Source organism: Pan troglodytes, chromosome 10 (genome assembly GCF_028858775.2).
Source record: "Pan troglodytes isolate AG18354 chromosome 10, NHGRI_mPanTro3-v2.0_pri, whole genome shotgun sequence".
In the NCBI taxonomy this organism is placed as follows: domain Eukaryota; kingdom Metazoa; phylum Chordata; class Mammalia; order Primates; family Hominidae; genus Pan; species Pan troglodytes.
Genome location: NC_072408.2, coordinates 74,731,158 through 74,752,721, shown reverse-complemented (window position 1 = coordinate 74,752,721; position 21,564 = coordinate 74,731,158). Strand labels below are relative to the sequence as shown.

Below are 21,564 nucleotides of genomic sequence, written 5' to 3'. Positions count from 1 at the left end.
CAGGTGTGGCCTCTCATTCTCATGGAGGCTGGCCCAGGCTTCCTATCTCACAGCAATGACAGCCTGAAAGCAGAAGCTGAAAGGCCTTTTGGTGCTGAGACCCTGAAGTCATATGATGTCCCTTCTGCAGCCTTCTGTTGGTTTTAGGCAAGTCACAGGGCCAAATTAAAGGGAAAAAGAAATGGACTCTATGTCTTGATGGGAAGGGGTGACAAAGTTGCATGGCAAAGAAACATGTGCACAGGAATCATAAGAATTGTTGTAGCCATCTTTGTAAGCTGATGAACAGTAGTCTGATGGCACATTTCTTGTGTTGTTACCATATGCTCACCAAATAGAATCTCAAATGTATAAAAACCTTCCTACCACCAACTATGCCCAGAATAAGAATTATACATGTTATGCTATGTGTGTGTCAAAGGTAGGAATAAGTAAAAGTGCAAGTTGATCCAGAGTTTGCACTTTGATGTGGTATTACCTGTGGCCAACTCTCCCTTGATGAGAATATAGGTAGCTGGCCAAGTGGAACAAGTGTTTTTTGTTCAGGATGTTTCTTCTACTCACTTCCACTATATCTACTTTATTCATATTATCTTCAGATCCCAGCAAGGGCATATGAAGATAGAGGCCATGCAGTAGATTCTGTCCAAGAATCCAAAAGCCACATTTTCCTTGGTGTAGAAGTCAAAGATGACCCTGTTCTGTGATGGGCCACAACATGTTGCAGAGACCTTAGGAAGATTGTTTCTTGCTGTTTTTAAAGCAAAACTTTACTTGATTAGCTAGGGCCTCTGATTTTTCAACTCTGTTTTCCTTTCAGAATTTGAATTCAAGAAAAAGAATATCTTAACAGGTACATTGAAGCACAGCTCAGGTGTCAGACTGTCTGAGATCATACACTTAATGGCTCTGTGACCATGGAAAAGATAATTAACCATCCCATAACTCAGTTTCCTCAAGTATAAACTGATGACAACAATAGTATCTACTTCATGCCGTTGTTGTAATAATTAAATCAGTTAATACCTGTAAAGCTGTTGAAATAATGCTGAACATACAGTTAGTATTCAAAAGGTCTTAGCTATTATTACTGTTGTTTTATTGCTGTTGATCTTTATATACCATATAAGGCATGATGAAAAATTACAGAAATATAGACAAATATTCCCATTTTTTAAATGCTTGTAGTTAAATTGGGAAAACAAACTATGTATATATAAAATATTTAGGGAGTAGTTAAAAGACCATATTTGAGAAAAACAAATACTTAGACTAATAACTCACATGATTGCTGAGGATGATCAGTATGGGGAAAGATGATCAATAAAGGGATGTGCCACTTAGGAGGAGAATTCTGGGAGAGACACCGAAGAAATGGTATGTGGCGGGAAAATTGCCAGTGTGCACAACTGCATTCAATTACCCAGCCTCCTGCTCCCCCATGCTCGAACGTGTATATGGGGAAGTGGTATATGCTTTTCTATTACTCAGACTTGATTCTTTGAAACACTCCCACCCTACCTTTTAGAGGATGTGTGTCAAAAGTGCGGTTACTTGTCCCTTTAACATAATACCAGTTAACTCATACTGGGTTGCTGTTTTTGTTGTCACTTCAATGGGTGAGTTTTCCACAACACTATCAACTTCTTTTTAAGAGAATATAAGAGTTGATTCAAAGAAAACGCTGTTGGCTCTTCTTGGTGAAGAGCAAAGGAATTTCTTAAGCTTTGAACACTCTGCCCAGATTCCCTTCTCTGGTGGAAGTGTGTGCATAAGTCTACAATTGCATTTCTTTGCATGTCTGAAATTTTATGTGGCAGTTTTGCCAACAACTCCAAATTCTTAGCTTAATCCACCTTAGAGGTTGTAAACATTTATTTCCACTTTTAGTCCAGCGACAAAGAACTTTTGGCCCTCTCTGTCAAGATTTTAATGTGTTGGTGTGTTTGTGTGTATGTTTTAATATTTTGGTGTACAAGAAACCCAAATGGTTTCCTGTACTGTCGATGTCAGACTGATACCTGTGTTCTCCATTTTAATCCACACTAAACACTATACAAATTGTCTTACTAAAGCACAGGCCTGATTATACACTTTCCTTTCAAATACTCTTGATGGCTGCCTACGGCATGTGACATGTGACATTCAACATGTCACATGTCATGATTCGTGTGTCATGCTTCATATGTCATGATTCAAGACATGATTTATCATGTTTTGATTCTGCATGCTGCAGGCAACATGTGACATGTGACCTTCAGGGCCCTTCACAGCCTTTTCCTAGTCCGGCTTTCCAGGCATCCTTTACCCTTTTCTAATCTTTTGTGAGTTCTTAGGCCTTGGTTGCTTTGATTACACAAACACCTCTCAGTAGAATGACTTTTCCTCTTTTCTTTTGGTCCATTTTCTGAAGACCCTTCAAAGACTTTCCCAACTGGCCCCTCCAGATCTAAATAATTGTTCTCCTTCTGGGCTCTCATAGCTTTTGACTTACCCTCCAGCTGGTTGTTAGCAGTTGGTGGGCTTCTAGCCTGTAACAAAAGACATAGTTAATTTAGAAATATTGAGATAGTGGGCATCACAGACTATGACTGCCTTCTGGATCAGTGGAAGGTTCTAAACAGTAAATTTTAAAACCCCAATTTGTTCAGTCTACCCACACATTTGCTGTTCTTGGGCACTCTAGACATCTCAGAATTTTATGAGAGTTTACTTAGAAATCTGATAGGACATTGTGAGTGTACAAGTTGACATTAGAGGCACCTACTCTAGTGTGGGTGCCCCTCTGGTGTCTAGGGTTCAATGTACACTATCTCCTTCAGGCCTCACCAAGGTTGGCCTCATCATATGCACTTTACAGGGAAGGAAACTCAGATTCTGAAAGCCAGACGCTGTGCTCCAGAGGTACGTGGGAGTCAGGGAAGCACAGTGGATATTAGCATGGATATCTGCAGCCCAGCTGCCTGGGTTTGAATTCTGGCTCGGCTCTTTAGTAACTTGTATCCATTACAAAACCTTTCTGTGCCTCAGATTCCTTCACTATAAAATATGGTGGTGGTATCTTCAATAAGTTGATACATGCGAGGCACTTAGAACAGAGCCTGGCATGTAGTAAGCGCATGTAAGTGCTAGTGATTATCATCATTGTCATCATTATTAACTTTAATGAGCACGGAACTAAAGAGTAAATGAGTCAGGATTTAGACCCAGATCTGCTTGGCTGTAAAGGTTTCTATTTTTACATGTCAGACTACCTCCTGTTGTGTCCATTTGCCTCGAAATTAAAGAATAGAGTGAAGAGTCCTCTTCAACTTTTCCCTCAGAGACCCAAACACTTAATCAAATTATTTTAGTTTCAAATGTATGATGAGTACCTCCTGCACACTTTATGGAGGTTGAAGGCTCCACAAGAATTAGTATGAGAGAGTTCAAATTCTGCTTCCACTCAAAGGCGTGGTAAAAACCACGGATCCTCTTAAAAAAGTTGCTCTGGGATAGGTCACTGTGTTTGTAACATTACTGGGGTTTGCCTAATGGTGTTTGGACCTTCCGCACAAAGTCAGGTGGTTAGAAAGGACTTAGAACTTAAAGTATAATAAAAAATATATATATATAAAAACAAAACAAAACAAAATAAAAAAAAAGTAAGGACTCAAACCAGCCTGAGCATGCCTGTTCATACAGCACAAACAGCCACTCTCTCTACCTTCCTTCCTGCATTGAGGGGTGAAGGAAGGTTTTGTAAAGTTGTAGGAGTATTTCTTCCTCCCCACCCCACCTTCCTCCTTCCTCTGTTCCTCAGAAAGGCATGGGCCCCACATTGCTCAGGAAGAGCAAAGCAGAGGTGAGAGACAGATAAGAAAGGTGTTATGCCTGGCATGACTGGTTTAGGCTTAAGTTTGGGCCTAAATAGCCATGTAGGGTGAATGTTTTCTATACATTGGCTGTAGCTTGCTATGACTGCATTCAGAGGCTACTTTAATTAAGCAAGAGGCTTAGATTGTGAGATGAGTTCCCTGAGAGTATTATGCTTTTAATTTAGTTAAATTCAATTAAATCCATCAAATTCATTCTGTGCCTCAAGCTACAACAACAGACCAGGTTCTGTGGATATAAATTTGTATAAGACAAGATCAGCAACCTCCAAAAGTTCTAAGTCTTGTTCAGAAGACCAAAAATAAATAAATAAATAACTGTAACCCATGTGGTAAATTCTATGGTGGAAGAATCCATAGAGAACAGTGAGCCCATGCAAGCAGGAGAAATGGCCCAGATGACTGGCTTGGATGGGTGGTGGTTTGAGGTACCAGTCAGAGGAAAGCTATCTCTGAATAACAAATAGAAAATTTTCACAAGGGGAGATGAACACATCAAGCAAAAGGCAGGGAATGAGCTAAAGCTTACAGATGTGAAAACACCTGGCTTATTCAAGTGAATAATCTAAAAATAGTAGCTGGGAAGTACTTCAAATGTTTTATAAGATTAATATCTTACAATACCCATATGAACCAGTTATTTCCATTTTATAGATGATTAAACTAACTTTCCCAGTGATATGGCCAGTTCATGACTAGGTTTGAACAAGACAAGCTACCTCCAAAGAAAGATATAATGACTAGCCATTAAATGTAACCATTATTCTCTATGCCACCTCTCTAGATTGAGCCTTCTTAAATAGGGTCAGCCATCAGAGTCATTTGGAAGATTTTAGAAATGTAAAGATTATATTATTTTCCCCAGAGAGGGATTTAGTGCCTCCCCTTGGTAAATGGCTCCACCAAAAATGGTAAATGGCTCATTGTTCAAAACAGCCCTGAGAGTAATTCCTGGCACCTCTTCCTTCTTTATCTTCCACATCCAGTTTATCTACAAATTTTCTCAATTCTCCACCAAAAATTCATCCCCAATCCCTTCACTTGTTCCCATCTCAGCTTCCAGTACTCAAATCCAAGCCTCTGCAAACCAAATGATCTTTCAGCTTCCCTTCTAATCCCCTTCTAATTTTTCTCCAAATCACTGCTACAGTGATGGGATCATACTCCAGCTCAAAGTCTTCCCATGGCCTCCAGTTGCCCTTGGAATTCAACCCAAACCTTCACCATGGTTTGCGAGGCTCTGCACAGTTAAGCCCATGCTTATTTACAGGTTTATTTCATACCACCATTCCTCTTGTCCTGCCATATGGATGTTCTTTTGCTTCCTCCAGTGTGACAAGCTCTTTTCCACCTCAGGGGTCTTCCTACCTGCTGCTGTTCCTTCTGTGTGAAAGACTGTTTCCATACTTGGCTCTTTCTCAGGTCTCAGACCTTCCCTGATCCTCTATGACAAAAGGTCCCTTCTGTCATTCGCTTGTAGGGCACTCTGTTCTTTTCTTTCATATCAAAACTTGTTACACTTATATGTGGTTACTTATAGAGATCCATGTCCCCAACACAAGCTTGAAAGTTCCATGAGGATAGGGATTATGCCTGCTGCATTCACCATGGCATTCCTTATGCCTAGCCCAGGGCATGGCCCAGGGCAGAGCCACAATACATTTCTGATGAATAAGTGATAGACAGAGTGGATACAAAACTGCATGAGAACAGAAAAGAAGCGATTGGATTTAGCAAGGAGGTCATATTTGCTCAGCTGATTTCACTTAAATGGTGGAATCATTTAAGTGATTCCACTTAAAAGCAAATACAGTGAATTGTGAAGTTGAATGAGAAAGCAAAGAGGAAATTAAGTTATTCTCATGTGAAGGAAATGATCATACTTACTAAGTGCCAGACTCTGAACCTGGCACCTGACATTCATTATTTCATCACTGCAGCAACCATATGAAGGATGTTCTGTAATCTCCATGTTTGGAATGAAGTAAAGAGTCTCAGAGAAGTTGAGTAATGTGCCCAATGTCACACACCTCGAACATAGCGACACCAGGACCAGGCCCAACTTCAGAGTCCATTCTCCTAACCACTGAGTCAATGGCTCTTGAGTGTACAGGGGAATCTTGGTGGTGGGTGACTTATTAAAACCACTACCATCAAGCAATTGTAATTAAATAGGTCTGGGTGAGGGCCTGGGAATCATTGGTTTTAACAAGTGATTGGTTTTGAGTGATTCTGAGGCAGGGAGCCTAGGAGTTCCACTATGTGGAGCATGACTCCACGGTATGCATCACAAGAGAGGAGATCTGAGGTCACCTGTAACTTCTGATCTAAGCCTTGGAGCCTCCATGACTCCATTTTGTCTATATAATTGATAAAAATGTTTTCTCACAAGTTTATGATGACTAAATGCATAATTTATAGAGTTAATCTACAGTAGGTACATAATAAATGTTGCTTTCTTTCCCCTCTCCTAGACTTCTCTTTCAAGAACTTTTACTAGATTAGGAATGAGAGAGATAGACAATAATTTGAAGTTGTGTCAATTTCTGGGAAAGGTTTTTTTTTTTTTCCCCCTGTCTCTAGTTTTCAGATAGGAAAATGGAGGCACTAAACCGTGAAGTAACTTGGCCTCAGGTCACAGCTAGTAAGTGGCAACCCTCTTAACCTCCATGCTATACTGGTGGGTAAGTTACATTTGGAAAGATATCTGTAGTCAACACTTGTTGAATTGAATTTCAGACTTGGCTGATCTTTCTATTGCTTTGTTCTTATGACCTTTCCTTTCCCCTTTATTTGTTGACTTTGGTCTTTGACTCCTCTTTACTATATGTCCTTTTATTTTTACTATAAACATCAAGTCTTTTAGGAGACTATATAGTATTAAAATCAAATAAATGTAGTCAATATGTGAGGTAGTGGGTAGATCATAAGCACGGTTAAGGAAAAATTACACTGTTTGGGATGCTTGGAAATGGGAAATCTCTAGTAGAAGCTTCAAGAACTTTAGAGGCTTCAAAGTAGCACATATGAGGAGATGAGAAGGTGAAGCCTCTGCCAGAGGGGTGGGATTGCTTGCTCCTGACACCTTACCTCACCTCAGGTGAAAAGATCAGCAAGTGTCCTGGGGTCTTGTCTCGGCCCTTCCCTTCCAAACCTTACGTGGACTCTACCCTTTAGGGGTGGCTTGTTTGCAGCTTTCCTCTGGCTATGTCTTTATTATGGAGAAGCATGTGACCCCACATCCCTCCTTCTGTGGCCTTACTTTTAGAATGTGAACACATAATCCAGCCCCGAGTTGAAGCCCCTGCCTGCATTGTCAGCTAAAAGCTTTGTGTCCATCTGGCTTGCTTTAGATAAGACCTCAGTACGAGGTCCTATGGTGTTTTTGATTGGTGTTTTGAGCTCTTCCTTCTTCTCCAGGTGCTTTTCCTCTGCCCTGGGCCATGCCCTGGGCTAGGAAAATGCTTTTCTCAAAAATTGTGTTTGTTCTGACATGTTTTATATTTGATCTTGGTGCCTGGGTTTTTAGTTGCCCTTTATCTCAAAATCTGTTTGTATAGTACATTAGAAATGTGCATTGCTCTTTTCACCAAGAATTACAATTAATCTGACCATCTGAAAATAGACGCCATTCTATTTTCCAAATTTACATTAACTTAATGTATTAGGGTTCTCCAAAGAAACAGAACCAATAGGGTGTCTGTGTGTGTGTGTGTGCGTGTGTGTGTAAGACATTTCTTTTAAGGAACTGGTGTATGTGATTGTGGAGGCTTGGCCAGTTCAAAATCTGATGGAGAAGGTTGGCAGACTGAAGACTCAGGAAAGAGTTGCAGTTCAAGTCCAAAAGCAGTCTGCTGGCAAACCAGGAAGAGCTAATGTTGTAAATGAAGTTCAAAAGCTGTCTGCTCAATTCTCAAAAGAAGATATACAAATGGCCAACAAACATATGAAAAAATGCTCAACATCACTAATGATCAGGGAAATGCAATATCAAAACCACAATATGATACCATCTTACCCCTGCAAGAATAGCCATAATAATAAAAAACAAAACAAAACCAGTAGATGTTGGCGTGAATGCAGTGATCAGGGAATACTTCTACACTGCTGGTGGGAAGGTAAACTTGTACAGCCACTGTGGAAAACAGTGTGGAGGTTCCTTGAAGAACTAAAAGTAGAACTACCATTTGATCCAGCAATCCCACTAGTGGGTATCTACCCAGAGGACAAGATGTCATTATACAAAAACATACTTGCACACAGGTTTATAGCAGCACAAATTGCAATTGCAAAAATCATGGAACCAACCCAAATGCCCATCCATTAACAAATGGATAAAGAAACTGTGGTATACATTATGATGGAAAACTACTTAGCCATAAAAAGGAATGAATTAATGACATTCTCAGAGACCTGGATGAGATTGGAGACTATTATTCTAAGTGAGGTAACTGAGGAATGGAATACTAAACATCATATGTTCTCCCTGATATGTGGGAGCTAAGCTATGAGGGTGCAAAGGCATAAGAATGATACAATGGACTTTGGGGACTTGAGAGGAAGAGTGGGAGGGGAGCGAGGGGTAAAAGACTACAAATAGGGTGCAGTGTACACTGCTCGGGTGATGGGTGCACCAAAATCTCACAAATCACCACTAAATAACTTACTTATGTAACCAAACACCACCTGTACCCCAATATCCTATGGGAAAAAGAAAGCCATGTGCTGGCAGAATTCCTTCTTACTTGGAGACAGTCAACCTTTGGTTCTGATCAAGGCATCAACCAATTGAATGAAGCCTACCTATGAAATGGAGGGCTATCTACTTTACTCAAAGTCCACCAATTTAATTGCAAATCTTACCCAAAAACTCCTTTACAGAAACATCCAGAATAATGTTTGACCAAATATCTGTCATCATGGTCCAGCCAAGGGAACACATACAATTAACCATCCCACTTAGTGTTTTTCAAATTGGACCCTGTAGAAGGTATTAACAGATCAGTAGGTGAAATTAAAGGGGAGGAATTCAAAGATTAAATATATTTGTGACATGTAACCTACTGTACCTCCCTCTTGGAGTGCCATATTGCACATTCATCTGTTAAAGACTTTGAGAATTTCTGAGGTCAAGACAACTGCTTGGCTTTGTGTAACTGCTGCCAGAGAAAGGCAGGGCAGCTTGTATTACGTGGTCCTTCACCTTGCAGCCCCAACCTCCACCAATGCATTGAGAGGAAGTGGGGCTAGGGTTGTTTCCCTATAAATCCCAAATCCTAAACCCTGACTTTGAGATCTAAATTGCACAGAAATGTTTGCCTAAGTGCTAAAAATATGTTCTTCAAACTAATTCAATAAAATTGGATAATGATATATTCAGTGGTTCACGGGTTTTTGAATAAATCCCAGGCAAAATGGTTAAAGCTTCTGTATTGCAGTGAGCTAAGATGCCCTGGACAAGGCTTGGTCTTTCCAGCACTATCACTTTGCTCTCTTGATAGTTCTTTCCCCTTTTGTCTTCATTTATCAGCTTCATGCTATTTAACCTCCCTCTTTTGCCACTTCATGCTTCCTCTCTATCCCCAAGGGAGCTCTAAACAAAAGCAAAAGGAGGTATACCACAGAAAGAGCAAAGCTGTTGTTGTTTTTATAGAATGCATGCTGTTCTCTTTCTGCACTTGATAGCAAAGGCCTCCTCATCCTGAACTCTATGCATCGCTAGTCGTCTTTCCTTAATTAAAATGCGCACAGGCTGGAACTATGATATGCCTGTGAGGTGATGGTAATAGATATAAAGTGATGGTAATAGATATAATTAGTGATATATAAACTTAAGCTTGTTGAATTGAATTGAGTTCATACAAGTCAAACCAACTGAGGGAATCCAGATTCTTCACCCCCTCAAACCACTGGCCCAGATTGTGTCTGTGGCTTTGACATGAATTCTTGTGAAAAGTGTTTGGGAGAAGGAAGCTGGTTGCACGTGCTCCTCTCATTCCTTTACTCTCCTTTCCTCTCCTCATTTTAGGGAGAAGTGAAGGCAGCATTCCCCTGGTTGAGCATAGTGTATTCCTGGCTTCTTTGTTGAGGCTAACAAAGCTGCATGTCCTTGTTTCCTTTCCTGGCCAGTGGCTGTCATGGACCAAACTCAGAGTAACTCCCCTGAATGCAAATGGGATAGAAGAGAGCCTCATATGGGGCAAAGCATGAAGGTGGAACATTTGCAAACTCATCTCTCCAGTCCTGGCCGGTGGCAGATAAAAGCTTTCCCTAGTACTTAAAAAAATTTAGATCCTTAAAGCAACTTGGCATGAAGAGTAAAACCAATTAAAAGGAAAGAAAAAACAAAACAACCTGTAAACCGCAATCTAGTAACTAGGGCTAAGGGAGGCAGGAAAGAAACATCAGAGTAGGATGTGCTACATTTCCATGCCACACTACTGAGCTCAGGAGGCGGGCTTTTTCCATTTTTCTTTCTGATGAAATTAACACCCCCACATGAAAAAAACATCAAACCTTCCCCAACTCAAAGCAGATTGGTTGTTCTGACATTCCAGGGTAACTGAAGGAGGCTTGCAAAACCCAAACAGGAAACTGAAAGGCAACAGCATTGGAATCTGCTGGAGAAGCTTCTCTATTCTCTCTAATCTTTCCCTATTAGAAGTGCCTCTTGCCTTGTAGGCTGAGCAGGGGTGACTTTTGGCTCTCGTAAGCTTGGGCTGCCTCGGTGAGGCCCCAACACCATTGATTTTGGCCCTTGCTGATCCTCTCGCTTTGGCTGCCTGGTACTAGTAGTGGAGACCAATTGGTCTCAGCATGCTGCGGTCTGATGGTTCTCTTGACACCAGCACTCCCAAGTTCAGTCTGCATTTGAGTTTTCTCATTAAGTGGGAAGTAAACAATATAGGTTATTATTGAGCAAAATCAAGGATGATATTGGGAGCTCGAATTTGCTGGAACATCATCTCAAGATCAGTTCCATGGTCCTTCTTTCTATTCATGCTCTTTGAAGTATGGTGTCTGTGAAAATGTAACTCTTTTTGCATTTTCAGGTTATTTTGGAGGAGTTACAGTATATACAGGGTGGTCAGAAATAGCAACATTAGCTTCTGAGAGAGACCACAAAAGAAAGACTGCACTTATAGTGGTTGTTAAAGCTGTTTAAATTCTTAGTAATAAATTGTTGAATGATTGAACCACAACCCACAGTTTGATTAAACTAGGTCAAATTTAAGTTTATCTTACTCGACTACTTGTAAAGTGGGTTGATGTGGCAAAGAACCACCAAACAAGTGCTGCTAAACAGAGAGCACGATGAGATGGTTATTTATTTTATATATGCCTCTGGTCATACAGTTTCCTGTTGTTACTGTGCCTTAGGAAGCAAATATTATCAGCTGAGCCAATATCACCTGAAAAACTCCAAAGCTCTGAGGACTGTGCCCAAATGGCCTGATCCATTTACAAAACCTTTTCTGGCCTGTTTTCTCATCTAAAAACCTACCTCATAGTAGTGTCTGAAGATTCAACGAGATAATACATCTAACCCCTGACAGAGAACTAAGAACGCAGTAAGGAACTAAAGAAAGAGTAACTATTATTTGAACCTAGGAAATTGTCACCATCCTCCTTTTGCATAGGAGTAAAAGGAAGCTGAAATGCTGGAGTGATTTCCCAAGGGCACGAGGGTAAAAAAATGAAATGATTGTATGAGGCCTGGCACATGAAGGGTATCCCAAACATTTTTTTTCTCTCACTTCCCTAATATGTGGTTCGGCCCAAGGCAAGAACACAGAAGGAGGTTGTATTCTTGTGTTCAGAACATTGACTACCACATTGTAAATTGAGCACATGGGGAGCCAGGCTCTGATCAGCTTTATGGTCAGCAAGAGTTCATTAAACAAGAACAAGACCTAAAAGGTAAACTTGGATGGAATCAGGAAAGTCAGATGGAAGGCAGCATGTTACGAGATGCTTACCGGGGAGGACAGCACAAAAAGTGTGTGATTGTGGCAAGGGGTAGGGGAAGTAAGGTTTGAAACTGGGAAAATGATGGAGAAAGCAAGAAGATGAGGCATGCAGAGACGTATTTTGCTCTGAATTATTTTGACTAGGGATGTACTCCGCACACTGGCGTCTGAAGACCAGAAAACCATGGATATATTCATGTGGCTTAGTGAGAATTATTTTTCTTTAAAGAGGCCTATACATTACTCAGCTTTGAAAAATGCTGAACAAAGGTCATCTCTACTTCAAATAGATAACTTCACTGATTGGACAGTGCCTTAATAGTGGTCCAGACTTCAGAACCACTCTGTAAATTAATCCTTTCAATGATACAGCATCAAGCTTATCAATGATGGTTTCACTTGCTTCAAATGATTAGCACCATAAAGCTTAGGTCCTATTCCAGAAGTGTTCATGGAGTCCCTTGGGTGTAGTGGTAAACATTCATATGTGGCAAAAGTTAAATCTAAAAATATCTGAAACACTCTGAATTAAAATCATCAGATTATTGTAAATATCAGCTTGAGATATCAACTATCAACACTTTCAATTTCTTAATTTTGGAAGTTGCTTTTATTTTATTTTTAAAACTCATCAATTATTCTTTCAGTGGGCTTCAAATATTTTAATACTGCAGCACCAAATTCTTAGCTCTGACCACAGTGAGTACTGCTTCCCTGGTGTATCTCTACACACTGGATGAGATGATGATAAAGCCTAGGGATTGGGGAGCCACCAGATGGAAAAAGACAAGATCTCGGAATGACTGCATGGAGGAGAGCTGCCCACTTGCCCAGGAACTTTTATGAGAGCAAGAAACCAACTTCTGGTGTGTTAAAATTCTACCTTTAAAAATTGTTCCAGGCCAGGCACAATGACTCACGCCTATAATGCCAGCACTTTGGGAGACTGAGGTGGGTGGATCACGAGGCCAAGAGATCGAGACCACCCTGGCTAACACATTGAAATCCCGTCTCTACTAAAAATACAAAAAATTAGCTGGGCGTGGTGGCGGGCGCCTGTAGTCCCAGCTGCTCAGGAGGCTGAGGCAGGAGAATTGCTTGAACTGGGATGCAGAAGTTGCAGTGAGCCAAGATTGTGTCACTGCACTCCAGCCTGGGCAACAGAGCGAGACTCTGTCTCAAAAAACAAAACAAAACAAAAACAAAAAACTGTTCCAATGTAATAATTCAGCTGGGACAAAATATATATTCTGATACTGATGCATCTGAGTTCTTATCTCAAATAGCAGAACACCTTGATTCCTAGACAATACAGTTTAAGTAAAATATGTGTTACTATTAAGTGCCAGTTATGGTTCTAATTATTTTAAACATATTGTCTTATTTCAGTCTCACAAGAACCTTACAATGTAGGATGTTTTTAATCTTTACTTAAAAGATGAATAACTGAAGAAACCAAGGCACAAGGAGGGGAGATATTTTGCCTAAGATCACATAGCTGTCAAATGGCCAAGTTTGGAATTTAGATTATTTGGACTCAAAAGTTGTATTTTCAACTGTGAACTTTCAATCATGCACCAGTTGTACATAAAATCACATGGAGTGCTTGTAGCAGAGACTCATCCTGTTCACTGAAATCTACTGCCTCTTCTTATTGGAACACCAGCTGGATGGTATTTCCCTTCCTCCCTTGTAGGTAGCTGTCACCCTGTGACTGAGATCTCCTTAACAGAATGAGAGGAAAAAAGAAAATTCATGCTACTTTCAGTCTGGTCCATTACAAGTTCCCATAGTGCTCCTCCATGCTGTTTCCCCTTCTACTTGGTGGATGCGGATGACTATGAAACCCTAGCATATGGGAGAGCCACTGATGGAAATAGTCTGGGTCACTGAATGACTGCATGTGGAGAAGCCTCCTACCAACCTCACCATGAGCCATCCTATGAACAAGAAATTAATTTCTATTGTGCTAATCTACTGACACCTTGGAATTTGATTCTTTCTAAAACTTACCTTAACTAATAAAGAGCTTTTTAAAAATTCAGTTTCCTGGTGTGAACTCCAGAACTCCTAGATTAGAATCTCTGGGATAAAGACTATGTATCTCTACATTTTTTTTTTTTTTTTTTTTGAGATGGTGTCTCGCGCTGTCGCCCAGGCTGGAGTGCAGTGGCGTGGTCTTGGCTCACTGCAACCTCTGCCTCCTGGGTTCACGCCATTCTCCTGCCTCAGCCTCCCGAGTAGCTGGGACTACAGGCGCCCACCACCATGCCTGGTTAATTTTTTGTATTTTTAGTAGAGATGGGGTTTCACCATGTTAGCCAGGATGGTCTTGATCTCCTGACCTCATGATCCGCCTGCCTCGGCCTCTCAAAGTGCTGGGATTACAGGCATGAGCCACTGCGCCTGGCTGTATCTCTAATTTTTAAAAGATCCCCCGTGCAATTCTGAGGTAGCTAGTCTTTAGCAGTATTGCACTTCATATCACAATTGACTTTTTCCTTTTGCTAGCTAAATTCTAGTTGGATATCTTAAGACAATGGTTTTCCATTTTTAGTTTGCCTGATTTTTTTAAAGAAGCTATAGCTCAACAATTTATATTGCTTCGGAAGAAGCTTCATTTATTTATTTAAGATTCAATCCATTTGACCCAGGGGATTCAAGATGTATCGTCTCATCATGAGGGCACCAAGTCATCTATTTCCTTCTTTCTGCCATCTCTCCCTTCCTCTGTCTTTCTCTATCTCTGCCTCCTATTCTTCTGTCTTTCTATCTATCTGTCATGGCTAAGCAGCCTTCCCCAAAGTATTTTCCTTCTATTTTATTGTATAAATATAGAGGTTTTGCATTGTGCAATTCCTTGAAAATAACATGTGGCAGTTACGACATGAGATTTCATCAGCTGTTCATGTATTATAGTGATTACTTTGAAACTGTGACTGATATTTGAATCTTAGGGGAGAGAGGGCATTAAGAAACTCTCAGGAATGATTAGGTCTCCACCAGCTATTTTTTCAGTTTAAAATTGAGATTGTATTTCTTGCATCATTTCATCCATTATTTATTTTTTCTGACTAAAATAGATTATTGAAACTCAACACAGTGATAAATTTGATCTCTTCCAATGCCTTGAGTGTTTATATTAGGATGACATTCTTAATTGTCAAGGGGGTATATGAAGAAAGTCTTTGATATATCTTGCTCCACTGACAATTAGTAGAGCTGCATCATATAAGGATAGTTAATGATTCATAGAGTGCTTACTGTGTGCCAGTTGCCCTTCTAGGGACTTTGCATAACTTAAGTCCTTTAATTCTCAAAATAATCCTATGAATGGAGTCCTGTGTTTATCTTCGTTTCATAATGTGGAAATGGAGGCACGGAAGCACAGGGGAACATGCCCAAGGTCACACAACAAGGAGGGGTGGTGTTGGGACATGAACCCATGTAGTCTGGCTTTAGGCTCTGTGCCTTTACTACACACACTGACTGTTTTTATAGATAAGCACTCTTCCATGTGATTTTAAAAAAATCATTCTAAGGGTATATTCCTTTTCTATTGCTTTGTAACAAGTTATCACTATTTTAGAATATTGAAACAACGTGCTTTTATTATTTCACAGTTTCCATGGGTCAGGAGTCTAGGCTCGGCCTAACTGGGTCCTCAGGTCATGATCTCACAAAGCTGCCGTCAAGGGATCAGCTGGGACTAGGGTCTCATGTGAGTTTCAAAGTCTTCTTCCAAGCACAAATGCTTAATGGCAAAATTCATTTCCTTGCAGCTGCAGAACCAATGGCAGCCTGTTCTTTCAGTGCCAGCAGGAGAATCTCTTTCTGACTCAGTGAAGTCCAAACCCTCTTTAAAAAGGCTTCCAGCTAATTAAGTCAGATCCAGCAAGTATAATCTTCCTTTTTGATGAACTTTTCAACTGATTTGAGGCCTTAATTATATTTGCCAAATCCCTTCACTTTCACCTATAATGTAACCTAATTATGGATGAAACACCCGGGCAGAGATCATGGGGCTGTCTTAGAATTCTTCCCAGACAATAGCGCAATGGGTATGTCTGATCCCTTCCTCCATGAGTGAAGGAGATGGCTAAATACTGATGGTTTCATTAGAATTTGACTCATTAATCTCAGCTTATAAAAAATATCTGGAATTTGTTTTTCAATGTTTTATACATAAAAATTTCCTTCTTTAACTTTTTTCTAGAATTCTTTATACAAGGTTGATAGCATAAATAAATTCAGAATTTTTTTGAAAATTATCTTGTAAATTTACTCTGCTGATTAGTTTCCTGAGACATTTCTTAAAACCACCTTGTCACTTTTGTCCTTTGATCACTTGTTGGGTAAAAATCAAATTCCTTAGTGTGTGACAAACCAAATCTCTTATGTACTCACCAAATGTACCATGTTGTTTTAGCTGCTTGCTACTGACTTCTCCTCCAGCGTTTTATGCTAAAAAGTGGAAAGGAAGAAGGGAAGGAAAGGAAAAAGGCAGAGAGATGGTTACTGGATTAAGTTTGAATCCCTCCGGAAGTTTCAAGCAGGCCCCAGGCCCTAAGAATTCATTGATCAGTAACCCGTAATCTGCAGTCTTAGCTGGTTTGAGATAATATTCCATTTCTTGGAGGTTAAAGGTTATTTTAACCCTGGGAAGGTATAATAACTAGAGAAACATGAATAAATGAATTACTTTAAATATGAGAAACAAAGGTATAATAATAAATGCTTTCAACCTGTGTATTCTACTATTCCTGTTATTCCATCCTCTGCTTCTAATGTACATTTATTATTTACTTATTTATTTAGCATATTGCTTAGTATCTGCCTCCCTTCTTCCCACTCTTTCCCATCCTGTCAAGTATAAGGGCAAGGGTCATGATCTATTTTGATTACTGAGGTATTCAAGCATCCAGGACAAGTTATTGAATAAATACATAAATAACTGTGGTCTGTTCTTAGGATTTTTGAATCATTTAAGAAAAGTTAACATATTGGATTTGTAATTATATTGAGATTTTAAGGATCATTGTTTTGGTTTGGTTTCGTTTTTGGGTTTTTTTGCTGTTTGAGCCTAACACAGATTGGAGGACATTTCCAAAGAGGAGGGTGTAAGGGGAGAATGGCTCTGTGTGTGTGGGTGTGTATGCATGTGTGCATGCATGTGTGTGCGCGTTTCTACATGCTGTATCGTGGCTAAGTCAGCAGACAGGATTGTCTGTCAGTATAGGCCTTCTGAGGGTGCAAACCCTCTAAGGAATAAATGCATCTGGAGAAATTCTACGTCCTGCAGTTTTAACTCAAATTGGTTTCAAGAGGGACACAGAGATCTTCCCTCTGGAGAGTAGGTGCAGGCATTATTTCCCGCTCCCCCTTTAATTTTTCTGAGGAAACTGAGAATTAGAAAAATTAGTTGCAAGAGGGATAATATTTTTGGAATTTCGATACATCTTGCTTTGTGGGTGAACTAGATTTCTGTCTTTGCACCTTGTCCACCATGATTGCTTTAGGAGACTATAAATGTCACCTCAGAAAGGATATGAAAAGAGGATATGTAGAGGATATAAAAAAGAAGTCCCTTACAGGTGTTAGAAAGAAGTGGGATGTTTATCCTTCCGTGCCAGTGGACTGCAAAAAAGGAGACAGAAAAGAGAATTGGAGAGGCAAGTTTTTAGTATATGCATCCTGCTAAGAAAAGTCCAGAGAAGAGTCCAATTTTTCCCCATCACTGTTTGGAGCACTTGGGGAAAAAAGACCGTATTGGAAGACTCTTTGTTAATGTGTGAGGTGAGATGGTAGTGACAGTCTTGATCCTATGGGTTCTGAAAAGTTCTTTGAGCCTTGACAAGCAGACGTATTGGTGTTACGAAGCCCAGGGAATTGGCAGAGGCCTGAAGATGCACAGAGGCTGTAGAGAAGGAAGGCACAACCAGGGGCAAATGGTCAGAACCAGAGGGTGTGCCAGAAAAATGTTCCAAAGACCCATGTGGACTGAGTGACACATCAGCTGGGAGGGGACCAGGCCATGCACGGAGGATCCAGAGGGCTCTGACATGCCTTTCCCTTGCTACCACACGATTATATCAGCCCCAGCCTCTGGGGAGAGAGAGCAAGCTGGGAAGAGAGGAATCTGGGAAGATCCAGAGGAAGCTTGGAAGATCCTCTGGGGAGAGAGAGGAAGCTGGGAAGATGCAAAAGTAAATGCATCATGGGGGAGCCCATTTAAAAGACAAGAGACTTTAGTACTGAATATTGACAAGTATAAAAGAGTGCTGTCCATGCATTGGTACCCAGTGAGGTAGATGTTTATGAGGAAGAGTAGATCTATGACAGAAAACAGAGAAGCTGCATTTTCTTCAAATATTTGAAGTAGTATTTGAAGTTTTTATCCCTACTACCCCAGGTGCATACCCAAGCCCACTCAGGTGTGAGGGGGCATGGCTTCAACTGCAATCCAGATCCCTAGGGCAGGGCTTTTTCCAGTATACCCAAGCGTCCTGTTTTTGAATGTCAGCAAAGCTTACAAACTGTTGCCACATACAAACCAACATAGCCTCGGATAGTGGCCAAATTAATACAGATTCCTTTTTTTTGGAGACAGAGTCTCACTCTCGCCCAGGCTGGAGTGCAGTGGGGCGATCTCGGTTCACTGCAAGCTCCGCCTCCCAGGTTCACGGCATTCTCCTGCCTCAGCCTCCCGAGTAGCTAGGACTACAGACACCCGCTACCATGCCCGGCTAATTTTTTTAGTAGAGACGGGGTTTTGCCGTGTTAGCCAGGATGGTCTCGATCTCCTGACCTCGTGATCCGCCCGCCTCGGCCTCCCAAAGTGCTGGGATTACAGGTGTGAGCCACCATGCCCGGCCTAATACGGATTCTGTAAGCTTTAGCGCAAGGGAGGCATTCAAGCTTGGGAAAGGAGGAAATCCATCTGACCTGAGTTCAGGAAGGGAAGGTGATGAGGGACCCTTGAGGGACACATGGGAGATGAGAAGATGTGCTCTTTCTCAGTGTCACTTCTAGTGTGGACTCATGGAGGTTAATCAGGTGCTCAATGCAAAAAAAAAAAAAAGGGAATATGATTAGCTTCTATGAACTATGAACTCAGGTTGAGTAAGTTCTAGGTAGGCTTTTCCTCTGGGACTCACTCAACTCCATTTGTGTTCCCAAAGGTATCACAACAATAAGAACAGCCTGGATAGGAAGATTCAAAAGATGGTTTTCATATACCCGTTAAACACAACTGGGGCTCCACCTCACCCATTTCTAAAGAGGAAAATGAAATCTGACAATAAAAGACTGATTAAAAAGCTAGAGGTGAGGAAGTAGAAATGAAATAATGAGATATTTTAGTCAGAAATGGACTCTAGCAATTTTAAGATAACAGAACATTTATGTAACGCAATTATATCTAGTACTATTATTAAAAAGTAAAAGAAACATTGCAATTATCTCAAGTATTTTAGAAGTGTAAAGCAACATACTAAATAACACACACCCTTAGTCCTTATATCTAGAATAAATATAGAGTATTTTGACTAAATTGTCAAGATGATTATCTCAGTTCTCCAGTTTACTTTTACCTACTTAGAGAGACTTGAATGCAGCACATGACAGCATGTGGCTCACTGCTACTTTCTGCTGCACAAATGCAGCATCAGTCATGATTATCCTCAAACCCAGGAAGGCTCCTTTGGATATAGTAATATCATGTTAATTCCAAATAAGATGCAGTTTTCCTCAAAAGTCCTCATCTATGAATGAGCTCCAGAGATTTTTAAGCAAGGGAGCAGGCAGGAAATGATATCCTTGTAATGGGTAAGGTGCCATCTCATGCAGAGAATAGAGATAGACCAGTTGGGTCTATGTCTAAGATTAAAATCTCCTGCCCATCCAAGTTGCTTCTACTTTGGAAAACTATTGGCAGAATTAAAATAATTTTTAAATCATTAAAATAAGTAATCCACCCCCTTTTCCATGTATGCACCCTATCAAAGATTGTTAAAAGGGTAAGGGGCTTACGTGGGGAAGAACATAGAAATGTAAAAGGTGGGAGTTGAGGGGAGGGTGGTGAGAGGAATAGGAGAAATTTAAATTATCTGACTCTGAGAGCCAAATACTATTTATGGGGAGAGTCCGTTGACACAACATCAACAGAATGTGCAGTTTGATTTTGAGTTCTCCAGGGCAGTGCTGGGTGTGTGCTATGCACATGTGTGCTCTCTCACCACTCCCCCCATGACCCACCATGTGCATTTGCTGGTTTAGGAGGAGGGCTTGGCCCTGTTTTAGAGAGAGGTTCACTGACTCACACACAATTTGAACTCAAGACCTTGGTCTCATTGATTCTAGACCAGCTCACCCCTGTTTTGCTAGATAAAGATTGCATTAACCAGGTAATATTTTTCTCAAACATTACCAGGAGAGGAAACATCAAATTTAACACTGCCAACTTATTTCAATGTTTAACCTAAATCAATAACGTAATTAACACATGTAAATAAATTACATTTTTGAGAACATGCTTGAGGATTTTAAAAAGATAGCTTTTCCCTCCTAACCTTTTCCTATCCTCATTTGCAGGTAGCTTATTTGTCTGTGGCCCTCAGTGCATGCTGTGAACTGCTTTCCCTCCTGGTATGTTTCAGTAGCAGAATATTAAACCTTTGTTTTTAGGTCTGTGTTCTGGTTCAGGTTAGGGTTTGAGTTCATTTTTTGAAATAGCCACCTAGAGATTTCAAACCATGAAATCAGAGAATCTCACGAGCAAGTGGACATTGTTTGCCCTACTTCTTAATGTCTTATGCCCTCTGGTGGTAAAATCAGGCGACCTCCTATATTTTTCTTTGAATTCTCCAAAGCAAAATATTTCATTAAAATAAAACAAGATGGGTCTCTCCCTTTCTCTGCCATTGTGGTGTATGCGGTTGACTCCATTCCTCACTATGTCTGCTCGCAAGGTTTTCAGTATCAAGCGATTTCTGGCCAAGAAACAAAAGCAAAATCATCCCATTCCCTAGTGGAATCAGATGAAAACTGATAATAAGAGCACCTACGACTCCAAGAGGAGACATTGGAGAAGACTCAGCTGGATCTGTAAGGACTTGCACATGAGATGGCACTCAGATTCATGCTGTACTGGGGTCACTGGCATCTTACCATATCAACTTGGAAACGTTGCCACTGTCTGTACTGTGGGACATGTTTTAATGAAAAAATGTTTTATCTTTGTTTCTGTGCCCTGCACTAGGTTGGTTCAGTAACAAGTATGTGAGGACTTTTGTTTGAAAAAAAAGTTAAGACAGCATTCATCATGATTAGCAAGTTATTGAAAATGTATATATACACATACATATATATACATTATATGTGTGTGTGTATGTATGTGCAAGTATATATGTGTGTGTATGTGTGTGCTCTGGTTTGACACTAGGAGTGTGAGGTAACTACTGAGTAGTGATGAGTCTTGTGGTCTATAAAATAGGCCTATCCTTTATAGAGTAAGGATGCCAGGCCTTTATACCTAGGCTTTTTGAATAGAAATGAAGTTCACTAAATCTGTTGCCTAGAAAAACATATATCTGTACATAAAATTCGACTCTAAGATGCTCAAATTCACTGAGGTAAAATTATAACTAGGATTAATTTATAAAAAAATTACTTCATTACCCAGGTCATATCCTCTGAAAATATGAACAATAGCAGAAAAA

At 40.4% G+C, this 21,564-nt stretch overlaps 1 long non-coding RNA gene across 6 annotated transcripts in view; it reads right to left on the bottom strand.

Moving 5' to 3' along the window:
• LOC107966622 (uncharacterized) overlaps positions 1 to 21,564 on the bottom strand; it is a 216,643-nt gene that overhangs the window by 183,311 nt on the left and 11,768 nt on the right. For all 6 annotated transcript variants that reach the window (XR_010148072.1, XR_008538503.2, XR_010148074.1 and 3 more), the window contains 2 exons: positions 16,253 to 16,309; positions 2,495 to 2,531 (listed from right to left, as the gene is read on the bottom strand). This is a non-coding gene — a long non-coding RNA (uncharacterized LOC107966622). The remainder of the gene's footprint in view (positions 1 to 2,494; positions 2,532 to 16,252; positions 16,310 to 21,564) is intronic.